Source organism: Gopherus evgoodei, chromosome 24 (assembly GCF_007399415.2).
Source record: "Gopherus evgoodei ecotype Sinaloan lineage chromosome 24, rGopEvg1_v1.p, whole genome shotgun sequence".
Taxonomy (NCBI): domain Eukaryota; kingdom Metazoa; phylum Chordata; order Testudines; family Testudinidae; genus Gopherus; species Gopherus evgoodei.
The window spans coordinates 81,228-90,622 of NC_044345.1; the positions used below are offsets into that span (position 1 = coordinate 81,228).

Here is a 9,395-nt window from a genome sequence, read left to right on the forward strand (position 1 = left end):
GGGAGCCCAGATGGAGCTCTGGTCTCCCTGTGGCCCCCCAAGATGGACCTAACTGAGGGGGTCCTTTGATCTGTATTTGCAAGACCTGTCTTGGACTGTGTTCCTGTCATCTAAATAAGTCTTCTGCTTTACTGGCTGGCTGACAGTCATCGTGAATGGCAGGAAGCCGGGGGTGCAGGGCCTTGTCTCCTCCAAACTCCGTGATACCAACAAGGAAGCACACGGCCTGTGAAGAAAACTACAGCGAGTACAGATAAGGAATTGAAAGCACTGACCTCTTACTCACAGCCAGTAAAGCAGGAGGCAGAAAGCTGAGGACTGTTCACGTCTGCTTAGAAGGATGTTCAGGCTGAGCAGGTCCACCTCTGCCAGCTTCTCCTCCGGCGAGGGCTTCTGGACAATTCCTCTGCAAGAGCAGCTGCAAAAGCCATGCATGAGCCATCAGTACAGACATCTCTATTGGTGCTTGAAATCTTGCCCTCATCCCCGCCTCCCTCTTCCATCCCATCTACATCAGCCCTACTTGATGAAGAGACCGAGTTAACACCGACAGTCACTGCTCCACTTTCGTGCCCATTAATCTGCATTATTTTCATCCCCTTCTACTTTTTCATGGCTCCTGATACATAGGCCGTGGGGATGCACTCCGAGCACGCCTGCCTGTGTGCTACAAAGGAAGACAGCACAAGGAGAGGAAGGACAGACAGACAGAGAGGGAGAATGTTGGCCAACACAGTAGAGAAGAAAGAGAAAAACATGGGAGGATGGCAAGCAACTTTCCACCTGTAGTCACTCTCAGGGATCTAACCTTCTGCTGCAGAGGACACATTGCTACCGGCCAGAGAACTGACCAGATGGACGGCTGCTGCCTGGCACCAAAAACGCTCGCAGTCTCGTCACTCTCACTCGTTTTCCATCACGAGGGCTATAGACTCACACGTGATGTCTTTTTCCTTGGTATTAAAACCAGGAGATAAAACAAGTAAGTTACCAGCTCAGTCGGCAACGTCTCGTAGGCTCTTCTTTTTGCTTCTCCTGCACAGCGGGGCTCCGCCCTCAACCCTCTTCCCATTACACCTTTAGGACTAAAAGTAGAAAGCACACCTTGCAACTACACCCGACAGAGTCGCTCTGCACAGCAGACTCTGGCCCCTCCCCAGCCTTAATCCCACAGAGCCCCGTACCCAACGAGGAACCACATGGTCTGTGAAGAAAACTACAGTGAGTACAGAAAAGGAATTGAAAGCACTGACCACTTACTCACACTCATTTAAGTGGGAGGCAGAAAGCTGAGGACTATTCATGTCTCCTTATAAGAATGTCGAGGCTGCTCAGGTCCACTTCTGCCATATTTTCCCCCGGCGAGGGCTCCTGGATGATTCCTCTGCAAACTAATAAAGCCAAGAAAGAACTATCACTACACAGAGCTCTGTTGCTGCATTTAATCTTGCCCTCATCCCTGCCTCCCTCTCCAGTCCCATCTACATCCACCAGACGCAATGAGCAGAGACTGCGTCAACACTGACAGTCACTGCTCCACTCCACTATCCGCTACCTTGCAGAATTTTTGTCCCGTCCCACTTCTTCATGGCTCCCGAGACCTAACCTGTGAGGATCACACCTAGCATGCCTGCTCATGTCCTAGGAAGGGAGACAGCACTCCATGGGGCTGATCAATGGACATGTTCAGTAGGCAATTTGGGGTCCGTGCATCAGTGGCTTAGTCGTATGATATCTGGGGATGGGGACTGCACTGTGAGGTAGAGGGGTGTAATGTTCCCAAGCTGTACTGAGGGAATGTGGGATTCAGAACCCTTGGAGAGTAAGGGCAGGTTGGAGAGGGGTTGAAAGGCCCCAGTGTGGCTGGGAAGGGAAACAGGAATTAGAGAGTGAAACCTGGCTGGCTGTGGGTAGTGTGGGGAAGTGCAGTGCTGGGAAAGTGGGGTCCAGCAATGGAGAACTAGATTGGAGCCAATTGGGGTTGGGGTGTAGGGAAGGGGTATCATGGAGGATGTTGGGGTGCCCTGAGATGGGGAACAGATAGGGTGGATTGGAGGGCCACGTGCAGGGGGCAGATGGGGGTGGGGTAAGTGGAGTGCTGGCAAGTCTAGGGACGCTGGAGCAGGTTGGAGGATGTTGAATGGGTCCCAGTGGGGGTCAGGCTGGAATGCACTGAAGGAGATGCTGGGTGCATTACCTCGAATGGCCACCTGGTGTCACTAAGTATTTCCCTCCCGGAGCAAGATTAAAACCTGGTGGCCAATCCAGGTAGTGCACAAATCATTTCCCCTCATCAAGGGACAGTGACAACGAGGGGCCAGTCAGGGTTAATGCACAAAGTATTTCCCTCATGGAGCAGCAGTGTCAGTGAGTGGCCTTTTGGGAGAATGCACAGAGCATTTATCTCATGGAGCAAGAGAGACACTGGGTGGGTACTCTGAGGCCTGGTCCACACTATGCTGTTAAATCAATTTTAACAGCGTTAAATCGATTTAACGCTGCACCCGTCCACACTACACTGCTCTTTATATCGATTTAAAGGGATCTTTAAATCGATTTCTGTACTCCTACAAAACGAGAGGAGTAACGCTAAAATCGATATTACTATATCGATTTAGGGTTAATGTGGACACAAATCGACGTTATTGGCCTCATTATTTTACAGTAGCTACCCACAGTGCACCGCTCCAGAAATCGACGCTAGCCTCGGACCACGGATGCACACCACTGAATTAATGTACCAAGTGTGGACGCGCACAATCGACTTTATAATATGTTTTATAAAATCGGTTTAAGCTAATTCAAATTTATCCTGTAGTGTAGACGTACCCTGACTACTGCACAAAGCATTTCCTTCATGGAGCAACTGTGCACTTCCCTGGGTGACCACCCAGTGTCACTGTTGCTCCATGCAGGAAGTGCTCTGTGCATTACCCCACATGACCACATGGTGTCACTGTTGCTCCATGCTGGAAATGTTCGGTGCGTTACCCGCGTGGCCACACGGTGTCACTGTTGCTCCATGCGGGAAATGCTGTGCATTACCCTGTGTGGCCACAGGGTGTCAGTAGTTATTTCCCTCATGGAGCAAGAGAGTCACTAGGTCAGGGGTCGGCCAGCTCTGGCAGCCGCGTGCCAAAGACGTCACGCGAGCTGATCTTTAATGGCACGCGGCTGCCTGCCGGGACTCCAGTGTGGCATTAAAAATCCTGCCAGCACAGCAAGCGCAGGGTCCGCACTCCCGGGCTGGAGCGCAGCAAGCCGCCGGCCCCTCCCTCTCCTGGATTCCTGCCGCCGCGCGCAGCGTTCTGAGGGGCGGGGCTGTGCGCTCCCGCCGGGCAGCGTTTGGCTCTGCGGGGAGGGAAAGACGCTCCCCGCTGTCCGGAGCCCGGCCGCCGCGCGCAGCATTCTGAGGGGTGGGGCTGCGCGCTCCCGCGGGGCAGCATAGGCTGGCTCTGCTTGGAGGCTCATGCTAAGGGGTCTAGGGGTGGGGGCAGTCAGGGGACAGGGAGCAGGGTAGGGGGTGGGATCCCGGGGGGTGGCTAGGGGTTGGGGTCTCTTGAAGGCAGCAGAGAGCAGGGGGGTGGATGGGGCATGGAAAATCGGGGGTCTGTCGGGGTGGGTGCTGGATAGGGGACAGGGAGCAAGGAGGGTCTTGTGGGGGCCGTTAGGGTGCGGGTGATCTCTAGAGGGGGTGGTCAGGGGACAAGGAGCTGGGGGGGTTGGATGAGTCAGGAGTTTTGGGGGGGCAGTCAGGAGGCAGGGGTGTAGAGAGGGGTTGCAGCAGGCAGGGGGAGGGTTGTATGGGTCAGGATTTCTGGGGGTCTTGTTGGGGTGGGGGGTGGATAAGGGTTGAGGCAGTCAGGAGACAGGTAGGGGGTAGGCTCCTAGGGGGGCAGTCAGGGGACAAGAACAGGGAGGCTTAGATAGGGGATAGGGTCGTGGGGGGGCAGTTAGGGGCAGGGGTCCCAGGAGTGGGTAGTCAGGGGACAAGAAGCAGGGGCATTCTGAGGGGGGCAGTCACCCAGGCCCCTGCCCTGGGCCCTGTACCTCCCTCATACACACCCAGCCCTCTGTTGATTCCTTCACCCAACCACGACCCCAGCCCTGACTGTCACCCCCACACATACCCAGTCCCCCCTGCCCTGATACCTGCAACCCCTCACATGCCCCCAGTCCTCTGCCCTGACTCTTGCACCCCCCCCATCCCATTCACCCGGCACATCCGCACCCCCGCCCTGAGCACCAAACAGGAGCTCCTGCACCCCCCCACATGGCCCCAGTCCTCTGCCCTGACTCTTGCACCCCCCACATCCCTTGCACCCGGCACATCCGCACCCCCACCCTGAGCACCAAACAGGAGCTCCTGCACCCTCCACATTCCCACCTGCACCCCTCACTCCAAATGGGAGCTGCCCAGGTAAGCGCCCCCACACCCAGATCTCCTGCCCCAGCCCTGAGCCCCTTCCCTCATTCTAGCTCCTGGCCAGACCCTTCACCCCCAGCCCTGTGCTCAGTCCACTCCCACCCTCAGCTCAGTGCAGAGAGAGGAAGAGAATGGGCCAGAACCAGGGAGAAGGTAGGTACCCGCTGTATGTGGGCAGGGCCAGGACCCCGGTCCGGCAGCCGGGATCCCAGCTGGCAAGAGCCGGCAGATGGAACCCCTCAGCAGCAGTGGGCTGAGCAGCTCAGCCCACTGCTGGGCTGGGGTCCTGGCTGCCAGTCTAGTGGAACAGAACCCCTGACCCAAACCCTAAATCCTGACCTAAACCCCAACCCTGACCCCAACCTAACTCTAAACCCTACCCCTAACCTAATCCTAAACCCTCACCCCAACTGCAACCCTCACCCCTGACCCTAACCCTAACCCCAAGGGCCCTACTCTTAGGAACCCTAACTCTAGGGCGGGGAGCCCAACCCATAGGAACTCTAACCCTAGCTCCAAGTGCCCTACCCTTAGTAACTCTAACTCTAGCTCCAAGTGCCTTGCTCTCAGGAACCCTAATCCTAGGGCAGGAAGCCCCACGCATAAGAAACGTAACCCTAGCTCTAAGTGCCTTACCCTTAGGAATCCTAACCGTAGGGCAGAAAGGCTCACCAGTAGGAACCCTAACCCTAGTTCAAAGTGCCTACCCATAGGAACCCTAACCCTACCTCCAAGGGCCTAACCCATAGGAACCCTAACCATAAGCCTCCTACTGCAAGACAAACCCAAGAGAGAAACCAACAGGACTCCATTGGCCATCACATACAGTCCCCAGTTAAAACCTCTTCAATGCATCATCAGGGACCTACAACCCATCCTGGACAATGATCCCACACTTTCACAGGTCTTGGGTGGCAGGCCAGTCCTCGCCCACAGGCAACCTGCCAACCTGAAACATATTCTCACCAGTAACTGCACACTGCACCATAGTAACTCTAACTCAGGAACCAATCCATGCAACAAACCTCGATGCCAACTCTGCCCACATAGCTACACCAGCGACGCCATCACAGGACCTAACCAGATCAGCCACACCATCACTGGTTCATTCACCTGCACGTCCACCAATGTAATATATGCCAGCAATGCGCCTCAGCTATGTACATCAGCCAAACTGGACAGTCGCTACGGAAAAGGATAAACGGACACAAATCAGATATTAGGAATGGCAATATACAAAAACCTGTAGGAGAACACTTCAACCTCCCTGGCCACACTATAGCAGACCTTAAGGTGGCCATCCTGCAGCAAAAAAACTTCAGGACCAGACTTCAAAGAGAAACTGCTGAGCTTCAGTTCATCTGCAAATTTGACACCATCAGTTTAGGATTAAACAAAGACTGTGAATGGCTTGCCAATTACAGAACCAGTTTCTCCTCCCTTGGTTTTCACACCTCAACTGCTAGAACAGGGCCTCATCCTCCCTGATTGAACTACCTCATTATCTCTAGCTTGCCTGCATATATATACCTGCCCCTGGAGATTTCCACTACATGCATCTGACGAAGTGGGTATTCACCCACGAAAGCTCATGCTCCAAAACGTCTGTTAGTCTATAAGGTGCCACAGGATTCTTTGCTGCTTTTACAGATCCAGACTAACACGGCTACCCCTCTGATACTTGAAACCTTAGGGTGGGGCGCCCTATCCATAGGAACCCTAACCCTATCTCCAAGAGCCCTACCCTTAGGAACCCTAACTCTAGGGCGGGAAGCCCTACCCATAGGAGTCCTAACCCTAGATCCAAGTGCCCTACCCATAGGAACACTAACCCCACCCCTAGCCCCTAACCCTAGCCCTAAACCCTATCCCTAACCCCAGCCCTATCCCTAACCCTCACCCTAACCTTAACCCCTAAACCTAACCCCAACCCTAAACCCCAACCCCCACCATAACCCTACCCCCGACCCTGACCCTAACCCTACCCCAGACCCTGACCTAACCCAACCCTTCCCCTTGACCCTAAACCTATCCCTAACCCCTGACCCTAAACCCTACCCCAACCCTAACCCCCACCCTTGACCCCTGACCCCGACCCTCACGCTGACCCTTAACCCAACCCTAACCCCCAACCCTAAGCCTAACAACCCTAAGCCTAACCCCTAACCCTAACAACTCTAACTCCTAACCCCAACCCGACCCTAAACCCTAACTGCTAACCCCTGATCCCTAACCCCAACCCTTAACCCACCCTCACCCTAACCACCCTAACCCCTTACCATAACCCTCACCCTAACCCCTCACCCTTACCCTAATGCCCCCCCACCCTCACCTCTAACCCGTAACCCCTCACCCTCAGCCTCACCCCCACCCCTAAGGCCAACTCTTATCCCGTACCCTCACCCTAACCTCAGTCCTAACTCCCACCCTAACCCTAACCCCTCACCCTAACCCCAAACCCCAACCCTAACCCCTAACCTCATCCCCACCCTCTAACCACAACCCTAACCCAACCGTCTCCCTAAGATAACCCTAACCCTACCTTGACCCTCCCCCTCCACCTAACCCTCTAACCCTCCCCTAACCTCACCCTGACCCTAACCCTCCCCTCCCCGAACCCAAACTCTAACAATTTTAACCCTAACCCAACCCTTACCCCAACCCCCTACCCTAACCCTCACCCTGACCCTCACGCCTAACCCCAACTTTAACCCCAACCCTAACTCTGTAACCCTAACCCTACCCTCACCCCTGACCCCTTCCCTCACCCTACCCCAACCCAAAACCGCACCCTCACCCTAAACCTAACCCCTACCCTATCCCTAAGCCTTTACCCCTACCCTCACCCTGACCCTAACCCTAACCCCCCACCCTCACTTCAATCAAACCCTAGCCCTAACCCCTAACCTAACCCTAACCCTTCTAGGAGCAGTTATTGCCTTCTTGGAGCGGTGATTGACTTTGGGGGGGCCGTGATTGACTTCTGGGAGGACTTCTTGCGGCCATGGTCATCTTCTGGCCGCTGTGTTTGACTTCTGCAGGCTATGATTTCCTTGGGGAATGGCTTGTTTTTCTTTGGGATTCATGATTGCTTTCTTGGGGCTGTGATTGCCTTTTGAGGGCAGTGTTTGCCTTTTTAGGTCAATGATTGCCATCTGGGAGTGGTGATTGCCTTTGGGGGGGCATGATTGCCTTTGGAGAGTCATGATTGGTTTCTGAGGGCTGTGATTGCCTTCTGAAGCCTGTGTTTCACTTCTGGGTTCCGTGATTCCCTTTGGGGAGCAATGATTGCCTTCAGGGAGTTGTGATCACCTTTTGGGAGCCGTGATTACCTGATGGGGGCCACGGTTCCATTCTGAGAGCTGTGTCTGACTTCTGAGAGGGTCGATTGGCTTATCGAGGGGGCATTTTTGCCTTCTCAGTGGGCCACGATAGGCTTTGGGAGGCATAATAGGTTTCTGGGTGTTGTGTTTGCTGTCTGGGGCCATGATTGCCTTCAAAGTGCCATGATTGCCTTCTGGGGACTGTGATTGTCTTCTGAGAGCCATGTTTGCCTTCAAGGGTCTGTGACTACCTTGTGGGGCTAGGACTGCCTTGGGGCAAGGGGCGGGGTTGCCTCCTGGGTGCTGTTTGCCTTCTGGGGATCACATCCCTTGTGTTACAGCTTCTTGCTGCAGGCTACTCTAACTAGCAACCACTGATTATAGGCAGAAAGGAGGCTCAGGGGCAATAACTCACCACCTCGTACCGCTCTGCAGCAGCTACTGGTGATCTAATCTTGAGGGTATGGCTACACTTACAGCTGTACAGCACTGGGAGTTACAGCTGTCTTCCTACAGCTGTGTAGGGAAAGCACTGCAGTGTGGCCACATTGACAGCTACCAGCGATGCAGTGTGGCCACATTTGCAGCATTTGCAGCGCTGTAGGGACTGGTGCATTATGGGCAGCTATCCCAGCGTTCAATGGCTGCAAAGTGGTTTTCAAAAGAGGGCGGTGGGGTGGAGTGGAGCATGACAGAGACATGGGGGAGACAGAGAGTGGATTTTTGGAGCTGATAATGTGTCAGCTCCCTGCCTTGCAAGTTCTAAGGACTGGAAGATACACAGCACCAACCTTCAATCATTTTAAAAGTTTCGACCCCTTCCCGCACCCCTCTTATTCACTAAATGCAAATAGCCTTCAGACTAGATAAGCAGCTGCTCCAAAATGGACTCCCCCCCACCGTGTTGCTTCTCTCCAGAAGCAAACACTATCAAGCTGTAAACATTCCAAAGGAATTCCCCTGCCTGCCTCTGCTCAAGCAAATGGGCTGTGTTTGTTTTTTAGATAAGCAGCTCCGGGAGCCTGGAGTTCACAACAAAACAGCAGAGTGGCTGAACAGGCATTCTGGGATACCTCCAAATACCTCAGAGGCCAATTACAGTGCTTTTGGTGACCACACTGGCAGAGCAGCGCTGCAATCGTTATACCTGAGGCAGAGCAGGAGTACAGCTAGCGCTGCAGCCAGGGAGTTGCAGCGGTGTATGTGCCTTGCAAGTGTGGACGGTAAGTTGCAGGGCTGTAAACCCACCACCAGTGCTGCAACTCTCCAGTGTAGCCATGCCCTAAAAATATGCCGACCACCTTTTCCGCTCCGGCACAAGGCTGTGCTATAGCGCCCCTCGATCTCATCCTACAGAACTGCCAGCCCCCCACCCCGGCTCTCTCTCACAGCTCTGCAGAGAACGAGCCACGATCCGCCTCAATCTTCCAAATCGGAGATGCAAATTTGATATTTTAAACCCATTGCTGCCCTGCCACTTCCTAGTCTTGCTGTGACCAGTGACCGAAACACTACCGGACCGGAGCGGTATGCTAATCACCAACATCCTACTGGGCACAGTGACCGGAAGTCGCCTTGGTACCGTCAGTGACTGGATTCCTGTGGAATCGGACACCGGAAGTCGCTATGACAACGGCCGGAAATTG

The 9,395-nt window shown here is 54.3% G+C and overlaps 1 protein-coding gene across 49 annotated transcripts in view; it reads right to left on the minus strand.

Annotated features, from left to right (window-relative positions):
• Nucleotides 1-9,391, minus strand: part of LOC115639454 (G protein-activated inward rectifier potassium channel 1-like) — a 38,532-nt gene extending 29,141 nt beyond the window's left edge. For 37 of the 49 annotated variants that reach the window (XR_003997675.1, XR_003997673.1, XR_003997674.1 and 34 more), the window contains exons 1-4: nt 9,290-9,367; nt 1,265-1,391; nt 809-953; nt 276-418 (exon numbers count right to left, since the gene is read on the minus strand). The gene's annotated coding sequence lies outside the window, so the exon portion shown is untranslated. Of the gene's footprint in view, nt 1-275; nt 419-808; nt 954-1,260; nt 1,392-5,451; nt 5,493-5,539; nt 5,579-9,289 lie in introns of those variants that run through there. The other 12 variants (XM_030542249.1, XM_030542244.1, XM_030542231.1 and 9 more) reach the window with 10 other exon arrangements.
• Nucleotides 9,392-9,395: the final 4 nt, after the last annotated feature.